At 32.5% G+C, this 25,863-nt stretch overlaps 1 long non-coding RNA gene across 1 annotated transcript; it reads left to right on the forward strand.

Moving 5' to 3' along the window:
* The first annotated feature begins 3,821 nt into the window (after positions 1 to 3,821).
* Positions 3,822 to 6,654, forward strand: LOC129231567 (uncharacterized). The gene is made up of 3 exons (XR_008581272.1): positions 3,822 to 3,960; positions 4,825 to 4,999; positions 6,156 to 6,654. It is a non-coding gene; the product is annotated as an uncharacterized LOC129231567 (long non-coding RNA).
* Positions 6,655 to 25,863: the final 19,209 nt, after the last annotated feature.

Here is a 25,863-nt window from a genome sequence, read left to right on the forward strand (position 1 = left end):
ATAAAGTTGATAATTTTTTCAAATTTCACTTTTACATGTTTTGGTTTACTTTATGGTGGAATTGCCCTGAATCATGCACATTCATTTTTCCTTATTTATCATTCAATATTTTTATTTAGAATGAAGTATAAAAGACGTTTAATTTTAGATTTGTTTATTTCAAAAAAATATAGTTGTTATTATTAATTTTTTAAAAGTAACAAATGAAATCAAAACATACTATCTTTCATTAAAAGTGAATGTGCAAGAAATATGTGCTTTCCTCTTTATTTTGCTTAATAAAAAAAATAATAAAACTTCATATTTAATTAACTTTTTGTTGATTCTCATGGTGTTTTATAACAATGAACTATTATCAATAACTTTTATATCAACTAATATATTTACAAGCTGATTTAAATTTTATGTGTCAACACTTTAAGTGTAAAGAATGCCACATTTTACTAGCTTCATTTTTGCTTCAAATATGTCGATAGTTATTAATAATATGTTTGCGGTAGAGTTGAGTTTAATCGTGTAATCCTGAAACACTTTTACTTTATTAAAGTCTTTTACATGCCATCTATAAACTTGATAACGTTGTTTTGATAATCGGTATCTCTTTGCATCCGCTATAGGAATCGAATTTTTCACATTTCTAATGTTATCTATGCCTTGTTAAGAGACGATTAACTAAAATTTTTATTTCGTTAAAAACGTTGAATTCCAAAGTTTTTAACGAAATATCATGCTCTTTAAAAGTGTCAAAAAGTAAAATGCCTAATCTCTGACTAAATATTTTTTTTTCAGCTAACTTAAGTTTAAAAAATGCATAAATAATATATCCAGTCCCTTATGTATGAATGAATATGAAATATTCGAATCAGTTCACATTGTATTGAGCTGGCAATTTACGTATTGCTTGCATATAGTTATAATTTTCTCAATACATTCAGTAACAAGTGCAATTTTCTTTTTTGTAAGGGACAAAAAGAAAATATGTTGTGAGACTTTCACTTAATAGTTTTAAACAAAACTTCATGCTTTTTCAGAATGTCTGGTGTTAAAAAAATTAAGTGCAGAAATGTTTTCCATGTTTAGAATTTAATATTTAATTAACGTAGAACAACGTTTGTAATCAGAAGCTTCAGTTTAAATTTCTTTTCATTTTTTAGCACTATTTTTATTATTATTATTTTTTCCCTATATATTAGGCCATAACTTTCCTATTTTTTAATTTTTTTCTCTCCAAAAACTCTCTGCGGGCCCTTCATTTTATGTTATTCAAAAGATGTATTTCTCCATCAAATAATTATGCTTGAAAATGAATAAGTTTAATTTCTAACATTTCAGATGAAGGTATCGATGAATACAGTTTCCCGCTGCTTGATGAAGAAACGATCCGATTGTTGATTCCAAAAGCAGGGCCTCGATTAAAATTTCTAAAACTTTTCAGAACAACTCATACTGCAGAAAATAAGCCAGATGAAATTGGCTGTGAAAAATGTGACTCGAAAACAGAAGAGAAAAGTAAGGGAGCGCAAGAAGACGGAAACTTAGTCAAAAGTTCTGAAGCAGAAGAAGTTAAAAACTTAGGGAAAACTACTTCAACAGAGGAACTTATTTTAAAGAAAATTAGAATAAAAGAACTGCTCGAAAGAAAATTACCGGAAATTTATTTGAAGCTGGTAGCCGGAGTACCTGGTAGCATAAACATAACTGCCAAGTACAAAATAAATCGAGCTGTGGTGGATGCCTATATCTCAAATTTCGATAGTCAACCTACAACACAAACGAAACTACTGCTGGCAAAAAAGATCGTCGAATGCTTTCCTGTCTTGAAAGGGTTAGATGGGGAAGGGCATGTAAGTAAACATTCCTTAGTCATTAAACATGTTTTTCTATTTGCATGAAATTGTGTTCCATTCGCAAAATTTTTTTAAAAAGTTTTTAAAGCATGTATTCAATTACATGTCTTCTTTTTTGTCAACACTGTTTACTTTTGTCAATTTTTCTTCATGATGTCCTTTGTGCCAATTTTTGAAGATTGAAATGACAAATGCATACCTGCCAACTTGTATAGGGTTTAGCCGTACAATGTACGGTTTTGGACCCTATTGTACGGTTGTAGGGTAAAAGTGTGCGGTTTTTTCAAAATGTTTACCGATTTTGACGTTTCTTTATAAATAAAACTACATTTCAAGCACTGAGCTTCTTCAGCATTCATTGTTAGGTGTGTTAATACGGGAAGAAGAACTTGAACGAACTTCGTCATATTTCAAGAGTGAATACGTGCTTAGCTGAATACTGGTTCCCGTGTTTGAGATCGCTATCCTTTTGCATCAAGCAAATATTTTTATATTTCTGGAAACAAGAGATTGTATTAACCTTTGCTTGCTACCCTTAATTAGTTAAACTTTTCATTTAGACAGATTATTTTATTTTTATTGTTCATATTTTTTTTCTCAAACCTGCTTAATTTAACATACTTCACAGAAAATTACATAAATGAAACAAATTTATTTAACTGAAAATTGAAGTAAACCTGCTGGAAGTGACAGTCATGTAATTAAGATCTCATATATAACGTCGCATTTTCAGTTAAAAATGTTATTGTCTTTGTACAGTTTTGTCGAGAAAATTGTAGGGTTTTCGAAGTAGACATGTTGGCAGGTATACAAATAACTAAAAAAGTGTAGATACAGAGATTTTATAAACATTAAGTATGTTTCATTTCTGTACTAACAATTTTATTCTATTTATGGTTATTTCTTGATTGACATCTTATTCTAAAAAATAATAGCATACGTTAAGAATTTAGTTCAAGTTGGGGGGGGGGGGATGCATGCTTAATTGTTTTACTAATGAAAAAAAGAAAAAAAGATCTCCAGTTAATATCTACTGGGTTGAGGTTAATTCTATAATTGCTCGATGATTAATTCCGAACATGTAGTTTGTATTTACCATAGAGTTTTATTTATTATAATTGTCAAAGTCTGTGTACTTCGACTCTGCTGATTTTGCAAGAAAAAAGATAATTGTCAAGTATTTGGCGAGCCATAAATTCAACTATTGAAATATACCCAAAGAGGCAGTTAGTTGCTTCTCTGAAATGGAAATGAAATTTCATCCGTCAAACCTTGACAGGCTTATTTCCTAATTACTAATAATACTCATTATGTAGATTTGTTAAAATGCTATTCTACAATTATTTCACTTTTTTAAATTAATTTATTTGCTGTTTTTATATTCTTGTCGTCTTCATTTCGGAAAATGTGATATTTTTGCATCTGATAGGATAATAGAAATTTTCTCAAGTTTGATGCTTTCTACGTTTTTTTAGGAAACAAATAAAAGAAATTTCTTTTTATTTTTGTTAAAGTTGTAAAAAAAATTCAAGCAAAATTCTGCATTCTGTATTAGAGTTAAACCGTGAATTGCTGGTTTAATTTTATATTAAGTCAATAGTTATTAATTATATGTTTGTCTTACACACAAGTTTTTAACAAGTTTTGTTAAACAAGTTTTGTTTTTGGTTTAAGGGAAAAGGCCCTCGCATTGAATTGAAATTTTATCAATTTTGTTCGGAATTATTTTATTTCCCTCTGCATAAGCTCATTGCAGTCGACTTTTTTTATTGCTTAGGAACAATGGTTTACTGCTGGTTATGATGGCTCGCCTGCAAGAGGCTTCATAGCCGAGCGGTTCAGAAATTTCAGGCTGAGAAATTTATCGACTACAGAAAGGAGATAATTAGGAATACCTAAAAAAAAGAGAGAGACTCCAGATGTACGTAAAAGATTTTCGGAAGACAGCTCGTTGACATTCCTACAAAGGCAACAATGGCTCAAAGAAAATTCTGAGCCAAAAGAGGAGGTGATATTGCTTATGGGCCAGACTTTTGAAGGACGACGTTTCCAAATATTAGAGAATGCAGGAAATGTGTTTGAATCGTGGCCTAGACTTTTGAACCAACATATTGTAAGAAATAACTTTTATTACTTCCTTTTATTTAATATGTATATAGTTAGAAATAGAGTTATTTTCAGGAAGTGTCTGGAGTACCTGCCCGCGGAAGGGTCTGCAGACTGCACCACAGACATTTTCAGAAGGGTGCTCTAAGGGGTATTTTATCTTTTTTTTTTGGGGGGGGGGGTGTTGGAGAGCGGTTGGAACAGTAAATTTTTGTATACACTTGTCAGGGGTGCTGGGACGGACATAGGTTACTTATTTTTTCCGTTCAGGTGTTTCAATTTTTATCAGATTTTAAACTTTATTTACGAAGGTTTCTCATTGAAACGAACTGTATGTTTCAAGTTTTAACTTAAACAGGTTTTTTTACGAACTGTGGCCATTATTCCGACTTGTGGCAACATTCCATCATTTATTTTCCTTTATACAACTTTGATTGTTGGACACGTGGCACTTGAGATGTTTTATTTTTGAGCTATCCTGTGTTAGTCAATAGAGTTGATAAAAATCACAAATTAGTGTTTAAAAAATCAAGAAAATAGGATTTTTTAAATTTAAATCAGACTCGATTTGATTTTGGTAGAGTTTTTAAAATTTAAATTCTGTCAAGTGCAATATTTGATAATAACAAATAACTTGTTTAAGTTAGATTTCTAAATCTGATAATTATTTCTCTCTAAATCATCAAGCAGATTACCTTCACAATTTATATTATTTCCACTAGCGGTAGGAAAAAAGGTAATCCCTGGGTCTGGACCTCTCCCTTGAAGCTCGAAATTAACCTCCAATAATTTAAAATCAACCTACTCCCTTCTGTTTAAAATAATTTATTATTAATGAATAGTTTATTTATTGTGTCAAGACATTTTCTAGATCGATGCAGAATTTAACCTGCTCTACGAAAACAAAGGAAACTCGTTCTGTGCTGACTTCGGACTTCTAGCTACATCTCTAATTCTGCAAGCGAAACACTGCGGAAGGCTTGCTGCAGAACAGTTTGCGAATGGTCTACAGTTAAATTTTGCTACAATAGAACCTTCCAACGAAAGTATGTCATGAATAATTTAGCTTGTCTCTTTTAGAAAATGTAAAATTTTCAGCTACAAATATTTTGTAAAAAAAGCAGCCGAAAACTTTACTATGTAATGAGTAAAATGAGCACAATGTGTATAAAAGTACAAATGAAACATTTAAAAAGAGTTAAAAAATGAGCATATGCTGAGTTTTTAAATGTTTCATGTGTACTTTTATACACATTGCATTTCTGCCAACTTGTAGGGTTTAGCCATACAATGTAGGGTTTTGGTTCATTGTGCGGTTGTAGGATTCAGGTGTAAAATGAGGGATTTTGCAAATTTTTACCAATTTTGAAGTTTTTTTTTACAAACAAAACTAAATTTCATGCACTAGGCTTCCTTAAACATCGTTACGTGTGTTAATATGCCTGGGAGAACATGAACTTAGTCATAGGCGGATTTAGGGCTGAGTTCCTGGGGGGCAAGGTTTATGTTTTTATTATTTATTTTAGGATTTGGCATGCATGCTGTCATTACTTAAAGTCATCTCAAAATTACTGGGGGGGGGGGGCAATGCCCCCCCCCCCATAAATCCGCCCATGAACTTAGTCACATTTCAACAGTGAATTTGTACTTCGCAGAGTACTGGTTCTCTGATTTGAGATCGTAATGCTTTTGAATCGAGCAAATATTTTAATATTTCTAGAAATTAGAGAATATATTAGCATATGTTCCCTAACATGAGTCTATTTAACTTTTTATTTAAATAATTTATATATGTATATATATCCCTCGTTAAATCGAATCTTGTGTTAGAAATTACATTCTTTTTGCATCATTCTTTATAATATTTTAATATTTTTGGCAGTTTTAAGTAATTTTGGCAGGTTATTTTATTTTTATTGTTCAATTTTTTTTCTCAATCAAGCTTAAATTTGACATAAATTTGCAGAAAATTACAAAACTTAAATAATAAATTCATTCAACTGAAAATTAAAATTAAAAAAAAAAAACCGCCTTAAAGGATTCATGCAATTAAGATCTCCTATATAATGTCTCATTTTCATTGTAAAATATTGTCTTTGTACATTTTTGTTGAGAAAATTGTAGGGTGTTTGAAGTGGACATGTTGGCAGGTATGATACTGTGCTCATTTCATTTATTGCATATTTTCTATTATCTTTTTAGAAACTTGTGCAGCATTGCTGCTGCTTCCACTGATGTTGCCAGAAGGAGGCTTTAAAAAGAAAGGAACTAAGACGAGAAAGATAAAACCTACGGGCGCTCAGTCGCAGGATAATTTTATACAGTTTCTCCCTGTATGTTCCATTTTTTCTCAATTCATTAGCTATATATTTTTGTCCCAAAGCTAATGTAGGAACTACGTGTTTGCATATTGTTCATAATACTCTGTTGAATACTGAGGAAATTATTTCTAATTTTATTGCTTTGGAATATTTTTTGTCGAAAATAGCAGTTTGTGATGCATGTAATGTGCCATACCAGTGGTACAAAATAAATTAATGTGGAAATTATTTTTAATTTTATTGTTTTGGAATACTTTTTGTCGAAAATAGCTTTTTGTGATGCGTTTAATATTCAGTTTAGGAAATGAAGTTTTAGTTACGCCTGCTTTTTTAATGTAACATATACCCCTGATAGGTATTTGGCTTTTTTTTTTCTTCTCTCTATATTTTGTTTACAAAGTAATTTTTCATTTAAAAAAAATGATATTTGATATTGTCTAAAAAATATTTCAGCATTTTGTATCAATGCTACGAATTACAATAAAAAAATGTTATTGCATGAGCTTTGTGTTTGTGTCATGTTATTTCATATTCATTTATTTAATAGGTAAATGATTTTCTAACGCGCAACGAGTCCCACACAATAGCATGCGAGATGGCATTATTTCATTGTTGCATCAAGTAAAATTCGGTAATTTTGTTAATAATTTGATAATATTTTATGACAGCATTTGAAAAGCAGAGAATTCGCTGCTATGACAAGGGCAAAACTGGATTTAGTAACTTAATTGTTTTACTAATGAAAAAAAGATCTCCAGTTAATATCTACTGGGTTGAGGTTAATTCTATAATTGCTCGATGATTAATTCCGAACATGTAGTTTGTATTTACCATAGAGTTTTATTTATTATAATTATCAAAGTCTGTGTACTTCGACTCTGCTGATTTTGCAAGAAAAAAGATAATTGTCAAGTATTTGGTGATCCATAAATTCAACTATTGAAATATACTCAAAGAGGCAGTTACTTGCTTCTCTGAAATGGAAATGCATTTTTTATACGTCATACTTTGACGGGTTATTTTATAGTGAATATACTACAGTCTGCGCTCATTATAACAACCATAAAAAAAAAAGCCATCCCATTAAAACGAACTGTGAGGAAAGTCCCAACTTATATATATTCTATGTTAATTTGCTTCTGTTATAACCACCACTCGTTATAAAGACCTTTTTTCTGAGGGACGGAGATGGTCGTTATATCGAGCGTTTACTGTATTATACATTCAAGGGAAGCAAGTTTTGGCAGAACATAAAAAGCAATATGGTGCATATGCTTCGATAATTTCGCATAGCAAGTTTCAGTCTTTTATTGCATTTTAAAAGTTTCATGTAAGGAAAAGAACTCATTTTTGCCTGTGCTACTTTAAATAAATTTGTTATGTATGCTTTATTTTAATTATTTATATATTAGTATCTAAACCTTCAGTTAACAGTGCTTTTTAGACATTCCAGAATAAAATAAATGCAGAAATATGATGAAAAAACTGATGCATTGAAATGCAGTATTTTATTGTATTAAACAAGAGTTATTTTTGCTATTACAATAAAAATAAAGACACATGTAGCGAAAAATAAAATTAACATATTAAAAAATGAAACTGACATACTGAAAAATGAAACGAAGAAATACTCATAAATGAAAATACATACTAAAGAATAAAACCACAAATACTAAAAAATGGAAACATGCACAAGCTCACAAACGAAATAGAAACATACTCGAAAACAAAACAACGTGTGCTGAAAAACGAAACATACATATACTCATAAATAAAACTTCACATTTTCAAAATCAGAACAAACACATACTCAAAAATAAACCACACATACTAAAAATTGAAACCTACACATACCCATAAACAAGACAAACACATTCTCAGAAATAAAACTACACATACTAAAAAGTGAAAACATGAACATATTCAAACACCACAAACACATTTTCAAATATAAAACTGTAAGTACTAAAAAATGAACCATACCCATACTCATAAACAAGACAAACACATACTCAGAAACAAAACTATACATACTAAAAAGTGAAAACATAAACATACTCAAACACGACAAACACATTCTCAAAAATAAAACTATAAATACTTAAAAATGAAACGTATACATACTCATAAACAACACAAAAACATTCTCAAAAGTAAAACCACACATACTAGAAAATGAAACACAGACATACTCAAAAAATATCAGTAACATATACTCGTAACTGAACATACATACTCGAAAATGAGAAGTCTCATACTCAAAAATGAGTATGTCAACAAATACAGATTAAATACAGCTCATTTTTTTGAAACTCAACATACTCAAATAAGAGTAATTTTGACTCAAAATTGAGTAGTTTTGACTCGTTTCTGAGTACTTAAAATAGTTTCAAACCTGAGCACATTCGAGTTTCATATTTAAAACCCATGTAGTCGGAGCCATTATGAAACGGTGAAGTTTTCATAAATGAGTAAATTTGACTCGATTTTGAAACTTTTGTTACGAGAGTGTTCTTGCGTGCTTTTTTCTTCCCTTCGCATTTTAATTAATTTATTTTTTTTTTTTTTTTCAAAAACAATGATTTTCATAGCTGCGCGCATTTGAGGTAAGGTTAAAAATTTTCACCTTAACCTTAGCTTCAATATGTATTAGAAATGTTCCATTAAGGTATTAGAAAATTGTCTTTGAACACAGTTTTCACAAAGTTCTTCAATATTCCTAGAAGAATGAGCATGGGTGGAATCAGAAATGGGTGGACAGGCTCATTTTGGGCATTTCTCTTCCCAGAATTTAAATTTCTTGAAGTCCATTGCGGTTTGCATGTAGTGAGATTTTCTATATTAAAAACAGGGGTCGAAGTTAAGAAGACTGTCAGTCCTACGGGGGGTGCTTCTATCTGTCAGGAAAAAAGAGCATTAATGAGATTTCAACACCCTAGTTGTATTTTGAAAACTAGAGCTAATCTGAACTTTTTATGGTGATTTTCGTGTTTGGCGAGGCAAAATACTTTGGAAACAACTATTTTTTGAGTCGGATGGATTTTTGGTGTTGACTAGTGTAATTAGATAGTCATTTGAATAAAGGAGAAAAGTTGGTCCCCCCTCACTTTGAAAATTTAAATATACATATATATATGTATATACATATATTCGCACGATTCAAGGGAAAAATACACCGGACTGTAACTGGAACTCGACGTGGAAAGGACGAGGATTTTGGAATCGTGGCTTTATTGAACATCGCCACATGGAATGCCAGATGCTTAGCAACAAAATAATCTAAAATAATGAGAGGCTTAAAGGAAATGTCTAGCTGAGGTCTCTAAAGAGCTGCAAACTTAAGGACAAAATAAGGAATGAAGATATTGGAGCATAATTGAAAGGTTTTAGCCTCTGTGAAAGAATCAACTTATATCGCATTGATAGGAAAGACCATATCCATTGTACGAAACGATGGAGATTTACTAAACCAGCCCTTTGGGCCGCTTAGAACCAAGTCGGGCCCCTTGTCATTTTGGTCATCGAACCCCCCCCCCCCCCCTCCATAAAACTTATAAAAATTATATTACTTTGATTTCAAACCGGGACCTTTGAGTTCATTTAAATATACTAGTTCCCTATTAAACTGGCATAGTCTCACGTCGACCCTGCTTTTACGGGTATAATTGTAGTTCTTACAGGCGCTCATTTTCTCCCGTCTGCGTGCACATATGCAGTATCTTTTTCACTTTGTCGAATAGCTTTCCTTCTTTTTTATTAATGCATTCAATGATTACACAAACATTTGACGATGATGTTGACCTATCTAACGAGCAATCAAAGGCCAGGGTCTAGAGTCTTTACATATATATATATATATATATATATATATATATATATATATATATATATATATATATATATATATATATATATATATATATATATATATACAGTAGGTGCCGCTTAATGTGATCACGGTTAATGTTATCATTCGCTTAATGTTATCAGAATCACGAAGTCCCGGAACACTTGTATGTTAACACACGTTAAAAAAGTCGATATTGCAATCATCATCGTCTTTGTTTATTGTTATCACTTTTTCATAAACTTTCAATTTTTTCTCCTTTTTTATTCCTCAATTAACAGAAATACATAGGCAAAACCTGACGAGACTAACTTTCTGTGTAGCATTTTGTGGTTTTTAATAGCAGTTCAAAATTTTTCTAGGAATGAATCTACAGAAAGTTTGCCCCCAGCGACCACAGACACCCCCTAAGAAAACTTCCTTTTGCACCTAAAAAAATTTAGTCGCTGGACATGTGTCAGTCATTGATGTAGGACCTCCATTGTTGCCATTACTTTGTAAACTATTAAAGAATTGTGTCGAGATTGAAAACAAAGCGAAGTTAAATTAAAATTTAAACAACAAGCAAAACCATGCTGGAAAAGATAGAAAAGCTGAATGTGCTTTGAAACTGGTTTACGAATGTCAGGGAAAACGGTCGTATTTTACTTCACCTATTACTATGTGATTAAAAATTGCATAATTTAGTTTTAACTTTTTATAATTCAGATCTTTCCATTCTGTTGATTTAATAATTTGTAATTTAAAACTATGTTCAGTTGAGTCATTGTGATTTTAATTTGAGGTTGCCAAAATAAATGCACCTTAATTGGAAAAAAAAATCATTATTTTGTGTCTCCTGGATTTTTTTCGGTTATTGTTATCAGTCGGTTATTGTTATTAAATTATATTTGTCCCAAAGTGATCACATTAAGCGGCGCCTACTGTATATGTATATATATTTGCTAGTAATTGAAGAAACGATTTTCGTTTGAACTTTCCGATATGTTCAGTTTTTCATCAGAATCTGTAAAGCTTACTTTTCCTTTTTTTTCTTTTTTCGTCAAAATTCAAATGATATGATTTTTATCAAAAAATCTCAAAAGTATCGATAAAACCCACTATTTAAATTATCAGTACCTGACTTTCAAACCACTAATAATATTTCTTAGGTGACGTTCCTTCTTAACTCAAGTATTTTCGTTTCCTTAACACGAGAAAGATCGACCTGGGTGGCCCCTAGCATAGCTTTTTTGTTTAATAATCGAAAAATAACGACTTAAACGGAATGGAACTTCCTGAGTTTTAATAATTTGACCCTTTGAGTGCTTAGTTAATATTTTAATCATTGGCTTCATTAGAAGTGTATTTATTGAACCATGTACCTAGAAAGACGGGAAGGGACACAGTGGCCACTGAGGTATTTTGCAAAAAAAAATAGGGAAAATTTTCCTTTCTCAAACATACTGTAGCATGAAAAAGTACTCTTCACAGGGCCGGCTTTAGACTTAACAGGGCCCTAAGCTGTTTCTAGTATGGGTCCCCTTTTGTAGTTTGTACAACGTTTCTTTCGGTGGTGTAAGAGGCATTTTTTAATTGTTGTTGTATTGTTGTTGTCGTGTGCCAGCTAGGCTGGCAATTTGGGGTGCGTTGCTTCACTTTTTCAACTGTACCGTAATTTGGTGTGAAGTCCGACTTCCACAGTACACACATGCCATAAGGACCCGTTTATAGGGTAGGCAACCATTCACAGCACAATAACAAATTCTCACAAAGAAAGGACAAGAAAGAGAAAGGACGTCCATGCCCGAGCTGGGATTCGAACCCGAACCGTCTTGTCACAGTCAGACATCTCTGACCACTAGACAAGGCAGGCGGCATTTTTTAATTTTTTCCAATTTACTATGTTAGTCTCTATCCTCTGATACATAGAGCAATACTTTTACCTTTTTGATCGTATTTTACTGTGTCTTCCCTCATGTCCTATTTAGATTGACCTTAAACGGTATCAAGAGAATACCATATCAAGAGAGACCCAGGACTCCCCTTTAAGTGGAGTAGAGATTATCCCAAATTGTAGGGGGCCCGGGGGGGTTTCCCCTGGAGGAAATTTTGAAAAATAGATATAAAATTCTGCATTTTGAAGCCTTATAAGATGTAGTTGGAACTACAAAAGTATCAGGACAGAAATAGGCAAACAAAACTTTTTTAAATATATATACCCTTTTGAAAATTAAAATAATACACAGTAAAAACTGTTTTTGATTCGACAAACCAATGACAGCAGTTGACAGAGAGGAAGAGCTCGGGAAGAGAAAACACAATGCATTGTTACTTGCTCACATTGGCTTTCGGTACAATTAGTTTTTAATTACCCCTCCAAGTCACCGATAAATGCAACAATAAATTAAATATAAAATGATCGATTGTAAAAATGCTTTAAAAGAAATGGTACACATATTTAGAAAATAGGTAATTCATAATTTATACACTTGATAAGAAATGAAATTGGTGCCTAACTTTGCTTAGGATTATCAAAAAATTATCCAACTATTTTCAAGGACTTTAGAACAATTAAAATTATTTAACGCACTTCATTTGTACTTTACAATCTGATTTTTTGTACCTGACTGTAAGTTTTTACACTCCTGTTCTAACTTTGTAATAAACAGCTGTATTAAATTTAAAAGAAACTATAGATTTCTTGTGACAACTTTTCTTCAGTTGCAAGTGGGGCAGAAAATGAAAAGGAATAGAGGTAGCGTATTTTGTTCCGTGCTAAACAGATTAACAATATGCAGAAGTTAGATAAAATCAAGCAATAACAAAAGAACCTCCAAAATACTGCATTCGGAGTTATATAAATAGCAAGATATGAAACCTGTGAGCCACAAAAATGTGTAATATGTTTCACAAACGTGAGAACCATGGTTTTTACATTTTTGCTTCAAAATGTAGCAAGGAGCTGAATTTCATATATACTAGCATTTCTTCTCCCTACCCCCTCCCATTTGTGGTGTGTAGCCGCACTTTTTCAAATTTTCAAGGAAATGAAAAGAGAAAATGAAATTTATTTCTTCAAGTTCTTTTCTTTTTTTTCTTTTTGGAACACATGATGCTAATTTCCAGGAGTTAGGGGCCCCTAACAAAGCGGGGGCCTTAAGCTAAGTACGTAAATCTGGGCCTGCTCACTCTAGTTTCACCTTTTTCTTCCTATTTTTGCAGTCGAATGAAATTTCAAAAGCGAAATACTTCCGACTCCCCACAATGCCGCATTGTAGGGACTATTCTTTAAAAGAGAAACTAACACTTTACATTTTAGCGTTTAAGCAATACATCACAGAAATTACTATGAATTCATTCCTTATTTGGTCATTAGAGTAGATGCATGCGGCATGTAGACTCACTTAGAAAGAAATTTATTAAGAATTTAATAGGAAATCACGAAGGGGCCACATTGGACCCTTCCGTCTTTCTAGGTATACGGCAAATTTCAGTCTTTCTAGTGTTATATAAAACTTTATTTTTTACTTTTCTTTTCTTTCATGTGAGAAACTCTGAAATGAAATATTTAAATTCTGAATGCGTAATGGAATATACTACTGGTGGAGTCGTATGCAAAATGTTGAGTCACAATAATGAGTTAAATTTTGGTAGAAACCTTAACAATGTATTTTTCTTCACACAGAATTTGCTAATGATTCAACAACACATTCTTAGTCCACTTCACAACAATCTCAACATACGACTGGTGATAGGAAGATGCCAAGTTGTGGAAAAAATTGTTCACAAATATCTACCCTGGAATCGCAAGTAAGAAAACTTTTCACAGCTCTTTTACGTACAAATCTGACAGGTCTAAAAAAGCACAGGGTGACCAGAAAAAAGCGCCCCAAAAGCAAAATGAAACGACAAAAAAAGTGTGAACAAATATGTTTTATTCCAATAAGAGAAAAAGTTATGCTTTATGAATTTATGAAATCGCCAATTCGATATGTTTTCCTTCCCGTGCAATGACGTAAAGCATACGCAGACCAAAATGTTGCATGACAGACTCTAGTGTTGGCTTATCAATAGACTCCAGTGTTGGCATCAATAGACTCAAGTGTTGGCTTATCAATAGACTCCAGTGTTGGCTTATCAATAGACTCCAGTGTTGGCTAATCAATAGACTCCAGTGTTGGCTAATCAATAGACTCCAGTGTTGGCTAATCAATAGACTCCAGTGTTGGCTAATCAATAGACTCGATTTCTCTTTGAATCGCAGCCCAGAAACCGTTTGAGGATTATTCACATAAACTTTTTCTTTAAGATTTTCTCACAACAAAAAGTCGCACGGATAAAAGTATGGAGAATAAGGCGGCCAGTTAATGTCCGTTCCTGCTTGATCCGGATAATCACGGCGAACATTAAAGTGATCTTTCAGCAGAGCAAACACGTTGGAGATGCGATGTGGTTTATCGCCATCGTGCATAAACAACCTCCAACCGAAGTTAGGATCACTTTGAATGGCCGGTTCAAATTACTGACCCAAAATCTCAATCGTGTAATTGTTTTCCTTTTACAAATGCTCTTAGGACGGTAACGGGGCTTTTCTTGCTTTCGTAAAATGTTTTCACGATGAAAATACGATCAGAAATAGAATATCTTGACATTTTGGCAAAATTGCAAAGAAACAAAAAAAGAATTACTTTTTGCGCAAAGTAAATTTGGTTGTTAGCACTGTTTATTCCCAAAAGAATTTGACTGATCTATGTACAGTGGTTTTCGAGTTCTTACAGTTCCTTATTGGGGCGCTTTTTTCTGGTCAGCCCCCATCTTTCAGAACTGCTAATTTTTAACATTTAATTTTAAATTTAATTCAATAAGCCTAGAAAGGCAAGTTTTTCTAGTCATTAGAAGCATGTGCTTGGCTAATTTAGGATGTAGAAATCTGTGTTGAATAAATATTGGTGCTAAAAAGTGGAATGATTCCGCTTCGAACACCTCAAATCGTCGCCGTGTAGAAATTCCGCAAACTAAGGGGTTTAAAGGAGGAGATATGACGCTCATTCAAAGCGGAAAATGACCGATTTTTTGCGGAATAGGGTCCTTTTAAAGAAGTTCAATAATATTCCACATTTCCTCTGTTGACGACTTTTAGTTAACACCTAAAAACGACAAGAGTATAAATTCTGCGTTTTATGACAAGCTGTACTAAATTCAAGAATATAGTTACAGTCTTTTGGAGTGACTTTGAACCTTGCGGCTTGACTTCGTGTGACTTCTTACTTTTTGATATATTTAATAATGAATAATATTTATAATGATAATAAACTATAGAAAACCAAATGCTGCACGCTACTGGCAAATTTTTACTATGTTTGTTTTTTAACTTTTTATTTTACAAAATACTTTAGTATTTTGTAAAATAAACTTGAACTGTGCACCAGTTCAAGTTCATTGTATAATCTAATAGTTCTGAACTGATTGTTTGGAAGCTTCTCTTCAAAGCTGATTTGAGTCCTTGGAATCTCTTGTCCTCTGTATTGTATTTTTCTAAATTACAAAAATTTTTCAATGGTATGAAACAATAGTGGGGAGATTTTAAATGTTTAGAGATATTGCATTTCTGGCTCATAGTTCCACTACTTTTATTAACATGATTTATTTTATATCGCATTTCTGAGATGGCCCAAAGTTACTCCAAGTGGAAAAATAATTGAACCAGGTTAATAATTCATTTTCAGCGACTTTTATAATAATTACTTCTCAATATTTGTTTATTACACGATGCTCTGGAGCAGCGTTCCTTGAATTGTGCTCTCCGTGGAGATCATTCAAGGATTCCATGAAACTCGGATTTTTTCTTTCCCTAACGTTCAAATTAAGTCATTTAAGAAACCAATAAATAATGCATTTTTTTTTTTAAAAAAGGGCGGAAAAGAATCTCAAACAACCGTCGGTCACTCACCCTACATCAGTGTTTCAACGCAGCAGTCAACATAAACAAAGAACTGATTTTTCGAATAAAATCTTGCAATTTTCGTTATGAGTATATTAATTGACTGATGCATCAGGACTAGCAAATTTAATTGAATTCGTTAGGTACCAGTACGAAAATGCATTTTTGGAAGATCCTCTGTTATACAAAGAAATGTCAAAACGACAGATAGAATAGGGAATACTTAGTCTATTCTTAATTTTCTTCGAAGACAAAATTTTTCCATGGCAAAACTGTATTAATATCTTTAGTGATGAAGTAATGCCATGGGTGGCAAATTAATGGGGTTGAGCAGCTTATTGAAAATAATGTTAGAACTTTTCTGGAAGCTAATAAATGATTCATGTGTGTGCACTTGCTTCCTCCCCCCACCCGAAAAAACCCCTTAAGTCCTAGTTTTAAGACGACTATTGATGAGGTCGTCAAAACCATTAACTACTGAATTTCGGTCTGCAAATCATTGCTTAACCGGAGAACGTGAAATGTGTACTTAAATCTCCTCTTTAACATACTGAAATAAGATGGTAGTCTAAAGGAAAGATGCTGACCAACTTATTCTAGCTGGTGGCTTTTTTTCAGAAACCAATTTCGAACTAGAAATTCGACTTTTTGACCAGCACTGACTGACTCAAACTGCCTGTTTTTACAGGCATTTTACTAAAAGTAACGAACTTGGTGTTACTCTTCATGAAAAACTTTAAAGTGTATTTAGTATTCAAGTGTTAATGAAAATATTGTACTTTCAATTTTTGAAGTTTTGCGTGCATTCAAAAGACTTTACTTTTTCCCAATAATAAAAAGTTTAAAAAGAGGAAGGTGTTGAAATTGGAGAAAGATATCTGATTTTTCCTTATACAGTGGTACAGCAGGGGGAGGCAGAGTAAGTCCATCGAATCCTTGATTTTAAGCAATAGTTCCAATCTTAGTATGGTAATATTAGCATATTGAGAACTGTTAGAATTAGTGATCAAGTGCGCCCATATGGGGGCAATTGGGCCTCAAGGCCCCCCCCCCCTCTTTGAAATTAGAACTTCCTTTCTTTTAGTACTTTTTTCTTCGCAAAAATGGAGAAACATTTCTTCTCCAGCAATTAATGAATAAGTTAATAAAAATGTCCAATTTTAATAACTCCAATCTGTACTGATATCGGTTTCTATGGAGAAAATATCTGAGCCCCCCCCCCCTTAAAATTTTGCATATGGGCGCCCTTGATAGGGATGTGCCCGATCGTTAAGTAGATCCACGGATGCGGATCATTAGCATCAAGATCCGCGGATACGGACCTCAACATTTTTTTACCCTAATCAACTACCCAAGCGTAAAATTTGTTGTGGAATGTATTCTCGTCATGGTAATGGCACTGATTCTGCAAAAAATGTTATCTTCGGCGAAAACATAATCAATACTATGATTTACTATTTAAAGAACTCTCTGTTGAAATTGAGGGAGAGCTGGAAGGAATGGTTAAATTGGATAATGAATTAATGCTTAGATATAGAATGTGAAAAATTATTTCTAGCTTGTTCGGTAGATGTAGGATACAGGAGCAAGAGTATAAAGCTGCTTCTGGACAGGCTAGAAATAATTTTTCGCATTCTATTTCAGCATAAATGCAGCGCTGACCCATTCCACGCAACTTACCCTGACCGACGAACAGGGCCTCAATTCCCAAAAGGCTCGGGAAACTTCTGCTTCTCCTCAGAATTTTTAGGGGGCCCAAATATGGCTGTAAAACTGTGTTCCAGTTTCTGATTTTAACTGCGTTTTTTAAAGAGATTGCAAACATTTGAACTTGCTAAACAAAATGTTTGAAAGAATTAAATTATTGAAAGTGAGGACACATTTGATAAAATGTAGCTACAAGCTAGATTTTCAAATGTGAGATTTCAACTTTATTGCAAAGGAATTTTATGATCTTTAATTTCCTTTGTGAAGTGTCAAATATGATTTAAAATGTTACTACCCAAATTTGCTGAGAATTCAAGTGCAATATGTATAATAAACAAAAAGTTTCTGTCAGTCGGTAAAATGAAATCAACTCTGAATTTTGCTGGGCCACTTAGCATTAAGTGTTGTATCAATGTGCATACAATGTTAAGTAAAATTACCCCAAACAAAAAGTGGGGGGAGGGCAAATTGAGGTCGAGCTTCCTCTAATATCAGAGGTTAATTGGGCCCTGCCAACGAAATAATGAAGCCGGTACCTTTACAAACAGTAAATAGAGAATTTTGTCTCACCTTTTTTTGAAGGATGTCGAGAAAATCCAAAATGAAGAATAACACTAACCCCAAATCAATTACAAAAACCAAATCAATTACAAAAACCAATATTAAATTAAAAATTTAAAAAAAAAACATGTCCCAGAGGGCCAACTTCATATTAAGTGAATTTCACGGGTCAAAACACACATTGTTAACAAATATGAACTGACAGCAGATAGAAATTTTAAATTGAGCTTTTCCTCCTTATCTTCCGACTATGAAATCGCTACTAATCACGCGTATAAAGGCTCAGAATTGCATTTAAAATTTTCTTAACAAGATTTACAGCTTCTACTAACTTGAAAGTTCCAAACAAATATCAAACGCAGAAAACTTCGTTCTTTCAGTTAGGGCAAATATTTTTAACGTACGGGTGAGTTTTTACTACCATAATTGTGAAAAACGTTAAGTCGGTTTTTAATTAATATCTCCGGTAATTAAAGGTCTACAAAAACGAGGTCAAGCTAAGAACACTTTCTATCAAGTCACCTTTTGAACGAAAAAATTAACTATTGAAATCAGTTCATTTGCTTAGGAACTATGATGCCACAAATAGACATACAGATACACATTTTAAATACTTATTACGCCTTCCTTTTTGCGACTGGGGGTATAAATTGGCTTCGGAAATGATACCTTTTAATTTACGAATAAATAGGGAATAAAACCTAATTTAAACGGAATTTCGTCTTTTATTCAAAGATTAAAAATTTTTTGGAACAGAAAAAATCAGTTTAAGATGCGTCAAAAAAGTAACGGATATGGGTACTGATCCTTATTTTTCCTTGGATATCCGCGGATACGGATATCTGGAACATCACTCTAGTTAGGACCAGGATATCCTCCTCCATGAGAAAATTCTAACTGCGCTATTCCTATCCTTTCAACATAAATTTAGGTTTAAACCGCTTACATAATTCTGGTGCTCATTTAAAAGATGAATGTTCTTGATTGTCAGGACGTGTAGACACTTTTACCATTTGCTAATGCATAGGAGAGGGTGGCCCAAATCGGATAAGTTAACGTAGAACGCTCGAAAGTTGTAGTTTTTGGATTTTATCGCAGCCATTTCGGTTTTATTTCCTAGCAGGGCTCTTGAACTTTAAAATAAAAGTGATTTTTGCATTATTTCAAACCCAATATTTATTTATTATCAAACATTACAAAAACTTGGAAAAACCCGTTTTGCCCAACTAAGGGGCCTAAAGCGGGTAAGGCGTTTGACTAAAGCGGGTAAGCTTCACTAACAGTGATTTAGTACATTTGCCAATCAAATATGAAGTTATAAATGATTAAATTAATTGACAAGCCGTTATAAGAAAAATATTAAAAAGTTATACTTATCCAATTTAAATTGAAAATCTAAGTCAGCACATTTGTTTACAAAACATAAAGAAATAACTGATTAAATTAACAGACTAACTAATTGTCATCATTAGAACTAACTTTTTAAAGTTATACTTATCCTATTGAAATAGAAAATCCAAGTCAATACATGTGCCAAGAAATTATAAATAAATATATTATTAAATCTTATATCCACTTTGCCCTGCCCGCTTTGTCCGAAGGCACGTTTTTATTTCAATAATTATAACCTTAAATTTAGGAAAGAAACAAACAAAATGACCATTGTATTTTGTAGGTGGATGGTGTCAGAATAACGTAATACTATTGACATTTAAAAAAATTAACTGGTGTTCGACTAATCACAAGTTACATACCTTCAGTTTTTTTAGATATGTATCATTTTTCTTATTTTAAACCTAGTTACTCTTCGCTGCTGCTTCGCTGTGACTGATTGAAACTCGGGGGTGTTCGGGTAAACTCGACATACGCATACATCGCAGCTTGCCCACCATACGGTGGCATACTCGCTTTGAGCCAATTGTGTACAAAACGTGGTTCTATGCTTATGTTATACGTCGACAGAAATAAATATCACAAAGGGCTTGATGCCGAGCCTAACCTGAAATTTCAACTTTCATACAAAAACAATATTATTAATCATGTTTGCGATAACAAAAATAGTGTCACTCAGTTCTTAAAATAAGAATTCTTTTTGTGAATTTTTGATATTTTTAACATTTTTTTTTTTTGACAGTTCCTTTACTATTTTTAAAAAGGGGGAAAAAAAACCTTAGCTGTTCGCAAAATGTTTTTACAAGCGTGTAACGGGCCCCGAGTCAAAAGGGTTTTTTTTTTTTTGCAAGAAAGAAAATAGGGGAAAAACCTCACAAGTGTGATAAAATTTCATTTGTTTTTAACGGTCAGCAAATCCAAGTTTTTTTTTTTTTTTTCAAATAAATAAAAAATATAAATAAATAAATAAATAGAAAGAAAAAAAACAGAAGAAGAAAACTAATCACCGGTCCGTGACTTTTTTTAAATAGCTCTGCCGGTCCGTGGGTCAAAAAAGGTTGAGAAGCGCTGCTCTAGATAGAGATATCTGAACGAGGTACTCGGTAAAATCACTGTACTTTTGAGTTATTAATTGTATTGTATATTTCACAGCGTGCTTCCGTATTCGAAACTGATGCCATTCTTGATCGATGCCCTTCAACACCCTGCTTCTTCAGTAAGAGCAACAGCAGAAAAGATTATACTATTTCTTTATGAACATGACAGCAGCAAAGTTGGAAAGTATTTCCCTTCTGATTCAGATGTTCTGAAAAGGAACTTAACGTACCGAAGACTGCTTCAAACTTTTGATAAAGTGAATAAGAAGGTAAGTTCTTTCTGGTCGATTAAAAACCAGATCTTGAAGTCGTCTCGAAATTAATTCTGCTATAGGTGAACAATAATAATACTATGAATAAGACACACTTCCTAGTTCAAGGTTGTTGTTTTTTTTTTTTTTAATTGCAACGATTATCCTGGCTCTGCTACATCGAGAGATATACTGATAGTCGTGTTGCAAAGCTTTTATATTGCAAAAAAAAACGAACAATAAACTCAGAGGAAGACTTAAAAACGGCTTGATGTTCTCAAAGAGCTACAAATCATAAGGATTACCAACTGGAGAAATTAACCAGTGTCGCCTTGCACATGAGGCCAACTAAGAATCGGAAAATGCCTAATAAGATGAGATAGCTTTTCTTGAAGCTGTACCAAAAGCACAATGATTTATTTGAAAACAAGCGTACCAATTTACTTTTTATTCCACAGATATTTTAGCTATATGCACGCTTAATTGTAATTAGAAATAAAGCTTTATTAAAAAATAACTAGATGCTTTCTAGGTCGGTAATGTGACTTCCATTTTGAGATCCAGATTTTCCTCACGGAAAATAACCAATGTAAGACAGCCCTGTTCACATTTCTGGTACAGTCAAGTGCCCATACTTGGGACAGGTTTGAACTTTTGCCTTTAGTTGCATATTAATCATACGTTTTTTATTCAAACGAAGTATTCTATTTTTAGGATGTGCCTTAGTACTTCACCTTAGGACATGGTATAGATGCGTAAATATGCGCCTTTAAAAATAAAACAAAAAAAAATGTTCATTCCCAATTTAGGGATCCCATTCTCTAACTTGGAGCACTTAATATTTTGATAATTATTTCATTTATGCAGCAATAGAAAACTGTTTGAGACACCAACTCTCATTTTAAGGAAGTTTATTTTACCACTCAATCAAGAAAAGTATATCATTTTATAGAAATAATAAAGTATTGCAAATGTTTTAACAATAACAACTTTTGTGTATGTTGTGACACATTTATTGTCATCTGAATAGTCATCATTTGAAAAAATATTTGTATTTATGATTTTTTTCTAATATAATTATACACTTTATTTCCTTAATGTTCTGTACAGACCCTTGTTATGCCTTAGTACTCTTAGTCCCAAGTTTGGAGCGTGTTTGCAATTTCTCAAATTTATGAATAAATTAGTTAAACTGAATTAGTTAAGTGGAAATGAATTTGCTCAAATAAGGCACAGGTACATGGCCAAGGTGAAATGTGCAACGAATTCAAATTAATGCTGCTCTGTTAGCGTAAGTAACCAAAGTAATTTCCATACTTAAAAATCGCATATTATTTCAAAATTTTCAAAATCATTAAACTAACCCAAAAAGCTGCCATATTAAAGTTTAACTCAAATAGCCTCAAAAGATAACTATTCCTTTATTCTGTTACACCATTTATTTCTCGGAAAAATGTCCCAAGTTAGAGTAGTGTCCCAAGTATGAGCACTTGACTGTATCGATTTTAACTGCCACAGCCTTTTTTTTACAGCTTAGTTATGTAGTTTTCTCTTACATGGAGTTGCCCTTTAAAAAGCTTTTTCAATACATAATTCTCGCAATATGTACATTTGATTTACGTGCTCAACAATTTATTATACAAAAACAAATTATAAACGGACAAAATATTTTGTCTTCATTCGTTTTTGCTCGACTTCTATTAGATGATACGAAACTGTAATTTTAATAATATACTAGTAACAAATAAACTAAATACAAAAGATTCATTTTCATAAACAGTTCTCAAGTTTTCATTCTTTTTAACATATTTGATAAAAATATGAGTTTTAGATTAAACATCTTATGCAATTTAATATTAATGTAGAAAAAAGACACTAGGAGGAATGACATCCAAACTTCCAAAGAAAATTCTAAGCACAGTAAAGAAGGTCAAAGTACTTCCCTCTCCAATGGAAAAGAACACTTGTTACTTAAGTGAGTGTTTAAAATTGTTTAACTTTTTTTTTTTTTTTTTAAGTTTTTTCAACTGTAGGATAAAAGTTTGAGTTTTGTTTTTGCATGTTATTGCAGAACATGTATTTTTTGTGAGAAACAAAGTGACCAATTTACGGCAGAAGGTTTAGATGAACATTACGACAAATACTGCCCGATGCTCCTTCGATGTTCGAACTGTAAGCAGGTAAGAATCGACATTTAATATTTTGACTCGTACAAAAAAAAAAAAAAAACTCTCCTTATTATGCCTAAAAGATTTTATGAAACAATTTGGAGCTTAACTTATTTTCCCACAAGGCTAGGTTTTTCAGTAATAATTTTTAAAACTGTTTTGCATACTTATTTTTTAAGGTTATAATTAAAATTTAACAGTAAAATTTTAAAGTCTAGGGTATTTTTGGAGTAAAATAACATTGAAATAGTAAATACTATACTGTTTTGTAGTAAGTAAAACACTACATCACCTAACCGTTTACTCATTCAAGTGGGATTAAAACTTATGCGAGAAATACAATGTGTACGAAAAATACTTGACACATTTAAAAATTTCACAGAAAAACAACAAATTTTGGCAATGCGATTTTCGAAAGAATATTTCACATGGTTCACGTTCTTTTTTGCTTTCATTTGTGTAAAATTGTTTAGCATTGAAAATATGAAAATTTCAAGCTACCTATAAGTAGGTTTAACTGTTGGAACATGGAATGAGCTCGAGTACCGATTAAATGTGTTTCGATCAACAAACGCGCAATCGTTCAACTGATTAAAGATATTGCTTTCTATTCAATAAATGGTTAAACACCTCAAATTACGTTGTTTGTTTACTGTTGCGGTACAACGCTACCTTTAAACACACAATTTGGATTTTTTTTTTTTAGGATGTCATAAAGAATTCGTCAACTTGAGAAGTATTCCTGTGCAAAACGCATATTCATACGACCGACGGTTTGCTGTTTTTTGATGATTTTTTTAAAATGCGTCAAAGGCTTTTTCGGACCCTCTTATCATGCAAATAACATTTAGAGCAATTCGAGTAGCTACTTAAGCCTTAGAATTGTAATTAAAAGCACTTTTTGTACACTTTACGTAAATTATTCTTATTTTTTTTTAATCCTTTTCCTTTCTTTTAATTAATTAATTTATTTTATTATTACTATTATTAATTTTTTTGCTGTTATTTTACACTAAATTATTATTTTGTTCATCACTTATTCACATTTCATGGTTATAGCTCAATTTTTCGGAGTTCATTACTTTTGAAAGAGAGGGGTATTTTAGATTGATAAAAACAATTCATTGCTTCAATCCAATAACATTGCATTCTCGTTTTATTCATTACTACATTCAACGTAAACATGAAACGAGATCACATTTAGGAGCTTTCTGCTAGTAACTATTTTACTCCATTGCTCCCTATGCTGAAATAAAATTCTGGAGGGAACTCTTATCTATTCAATAATGCACACAAAAAAGTACCAGCCTTTATAATATCACCAACAGTGGACGAATTGAAACCGAAGTTTAAAAAAAAAAAAGCCAACTTTGTCGCCAAGTTAGCGACAAAACATGGCGATCAAAAGATTGGCGATATATCGCCAAATGTCCGACAAATTCCACTTGAGTTTACATCGAAATCAATAATGATTTCCCCCAAAAAAGGGGCAAAAGACCCCCTTAGAAACATCCGAATGCAATCAAAAGGGAAGTTGCACAACTAAACCCCACTAGAAGTTCTAATACCAAATTTCAACTTTCTAGGACATACCGTTTTTGAGTTATGCGAGATACATACACACATACATACGTACATACGGACGTCACGAGAAAATTCGTTGTAATTAACTCGGGGGTCATCAAAATGGATATTTCGGTCTGTGTAGGTTCCTAGGCATATATCCATGTGTGGTCGGGTCGAAAAAAACTCAACATTCATTCGGGGGTGAGAATAATGGAAATTAAAGCCGATTTTTCATTTCGCGAATACAATACTTCCTTTTTTGTAAAAGGAAGTAAAAATGACCTATAATTAATATTTTACTTTCACTGCTTGAATATGAATAACAGAGTGAAAAAGCTTTAAAAATCCTTACTGATCGACCAGTATTAAGAAATGAGTCATGTGACTTACAGATCTGTTTGTGAAACTGGAATATGTTATGAAAGAAGGAACCCAAACTTAAAGCTGAAACCGATTAAAGAAAGCCCTAAACTTTTCTGTTCCTTAAATTTAAAACATTTTACTTCCTTTTACAAAAAAGGAAGTATTGTATTCGCGAAAAAAATTTCACTCAAAAATCGACCTTAATTTGCATTTTACTTACCCCCGAATGAATATTGAGTTTTTTTTTTTTTTTTTTTTTCGACTCGACCACACGTGGATAAGTGTCTAAGAACGTATAGATACGCGAAATATCCACAATGACGATTCCCAAATTAATTACAACGAATTTTCTCGTGACGTCTGTATGTACGTATGTATGTGCGGATATGCGTATGTATGTCGCTTAACTCAAGAACGGTAAGTCCTAGAAAGTTGAAATTCGGTACGTAGACTCCTAGTAGGGTCTAGTTGTGCACCTCCCCTTTTGGTTGCTTTCGGGTGTTTCTAAAGGGGTCTTTTGCCCCTTTTTGGGGGGAAATTGTTAATTTCGATGTAAACACGAGGACACTTGACGATTTATCGCCAGTTTCTTGGTCATCAAGTTGTGTCGCCAACTTGGCGACAAATTTGGCGATTTTTTTTTTTTAAATCTGTTTCAATTTGGCCACTGTTGGTGATATTTAGAGAGTAAACTATTGAATCACATTAAAATTG

This window comes from Uloborus diversus, chromosome 10, assembly GCF_026930045.1.
Source record: "Uloborus diversus isolate 005 chromosome 10, Udiv.v.3.1, whole genome shotgun sequence".
NCBI classification, from domain to species: domain Eukaryota; kingdom Metazoa; phylum Arthropoda; class Arachnida; order Araneae; family Uloboridae; genus Uloborus; species Uloborus diversus.